Genomic DNA, 2,700 nt, shown 5'->3' with positions numbered 1-2,700 from the left:
GCATTTCAGTCCAACTTGAGTGGTTATCCTCACCACTGGAGGGCAGACCTTATTAGTCATGTGCTAATGAGACATTAATTACATTTTTTTCTTCTTCACACCATTAAAATGCTGCTATCTTTTTCAGGATTGTGGCTAAATGGTTTATCATCTCTGCTCTGGTGTTGGTAATGCACTGAAATGCAGATTTTAACTACAACAGGCCACCGGGCATAAATCAAACAAAACAATGTTACATAAAAATTCTGACATAATTTTTTTTATTTCAAATCATCAAGTGAAGCTTGAGTTTCTTCCTTATTTTGGCTTTTCTCCCTCTGAATATCTCCTTGATGCCCAACTTCCATGACCTTGGTTCAGATCAACAGCACTATTTAGAGAGAACAGTCTGTAAATAAAGCTGGCAGATTTAGATGAAGATAGTTTGACCACAGTTAATCTCTGACAAGAGCAGCAGCTTTTGATCAAGTCTAACACTGATGACCGTCAGGAACCATTTTAGGATCTTTTCATAAACAAACAGATGATCTATCTTGAGTTTTCAGTTTTGTTGTAGAGGACAAAACCTTTAGGAAGTGTGTACATTTATTTTGCAGACAAAAACAATATTGGATGGGAATTTTGCCGTAAAACATCTTGTTGATCTCAAAGCTAAAAAAAAAAAAAAGATTGAATTAGCTCATCAATCCTGTCAGCTTTAAACTTTGTTTGGAGTCACCCCAATTCAAAATGTCTGCTGCAGCAAACTTTCTCAAAAAATATATAAACAAAAATATGTTGGTTAAAAATACTCATCAAATAATTTTGCTGGCTAAGAAAAATGTCCGAGTTCTTTTGTTTTTGTAGGCTTTTAGATTTTAACCTTTGTCATCATTTTCCCCCATTTTGAACTAAAACATCAGCTTTTGAAGCAATTAATCAGTCAGGCTGTTGTTTTTCTCCAAAGCTACCTAAACTTTTTTTAAGACATATTGTAAGAATTCCCATGACAGACATTTCAATGCGAAATCTATGGTGTTTCACTTTACCAGGCTTGTTTCACCAGCAAGAAATCCCATGAGGAATAAACTCAGCTACATAAAAATGCTGACCCGATGTATCGACCGAATAGGTGAAGCCTTCGCTGTAATCCATTCCTGCAGCATTCAACGTGAGCAAGATTTATATGTTTTCTGAATGTGGAAAGCAGCCATTTTTAGCACTTTTGTACGGCCCACATTAGCAGATAGCATCTTGTCATCTAAGTAAATTTATAGGGAAAACAAAAACATTATTCACCTACATTTACACAGTGTGCATATCGAACAAACAGCTTTGTGCAGAACGCGTTGGTCATGCTTCTGCTTATCTCACCGGTGTGACAGACCACATTTTAGAGTATAAACCGACCCATTAGCACATCTGTAAGTTATACGCAGCAGCACAATGCGCTAAACCCAGAGCCAGGCAGCTGCTCATATTAATCTTACAGCCCACTTCCCTTTATGACACCGAGCAAATAGTCATAAATGCTCTTATCAGCCTTTCTAATAGTGGGGACATTCCAATCAGATTCATGGTGGCGTAAACTATTACATTTCATCTTTATCGTATCAAACAATCACTACTTTTTCATGAGCCTCGTTTATAACGGCAGGACAGTTTGTTGCATAATGAAATTCAAAGCACTCCATCGTCTGGAACGATCGCACACTTTGTTTACTTATATTTACATATATTTATGTGGGGATTGTTTTGTTTTTTTTATACCGCGGCAGAAACTGCTATGATGAATGTGCGGTTGGGGTTCTGGTCAGAACTGATCTATAATCAGGCAACTTTCACAGAGCTTTAGTCTTAGAAACACCTTCTTTCAGTTTAACATTATTCTCACGGCCTGAGGTGAAAGTGCAAAAATATATTCACAAAATATCTTAAACTACGGATTTTATTGAAGCACTCAAAAAGTAATGATTGGTGGTACATCAACAACTTTTGTAGGCAATCCAAATCAAGATGGCTGCCACAAGTATGCAAAATAAATAAACACAAAAAAGACTGTCACTTTTACAAATATTGAGCTAAATTGAGTGTGGCAGGTTATATTCTGAAAGAGAACGGATTGCAAAAAATCTGTTCTCAACACTTTACCATTCACCAGGGCCGGCCCTAGACAATCTGGTGCCCTGGGCAAAATTTCTGGTGGAGCCTATTGTGCAATTTTCTAAATCTCTCTGCCAGTTTAAATACATTCACATACCAAATTACTGTAAATAGTTTTGTCTTTGATATCATTCTTTGTCTTTAGACACCAGGTTGTCCAATTAAAATAGTTAACACCATAAGGAAATTCTTCCAGGTAAGCTCTACTCAAAACTATGCACTTTAAAGCCATTCGAAGAATATTTCACTAAATTCTATGGATAATAAAACAAAATCAGTATTTTATGAAGGTAGAACACTGAAAACCAGACTTAAACCTGAACTTTATCTGAGACCATACCTGAAACTTCCATTATCCTTATTTTGTTTCCTATTTACATTAGAGATGAGATACAGCGGGTAAAATTAGTATTGAACACGTCACCATTTTTCTCAGTAAATATATTACTAGAGGTGTTACTGACATGAAATTTTCACCAGATGTCGGTAACAACCCAAGTGATCCATACATACAAAGAAATCAAACCATAAATGTCCAGAAATGAAGTTATTTGTAAT

Source organism: Austrofundulus limnaeus, unplaced genomic scaffold (genome assembly GCF_001266775.1).
Source record: "Austrofundulus limnaeus strain Quisiro unplaced genomic scaffold, Austrofundulus_limnaeus-1.0 Scaffold222, whole genome shotgun sequence".
NCBI lineage: Eukaryota > Metazoa > Chordata > Actinopteri > Cyprinodontiformes > Rivulidae > Austrofundulus > Austrofundulus limnaeus.
This window is presented reverse-complemented; position numbering follows the sequence as displayed.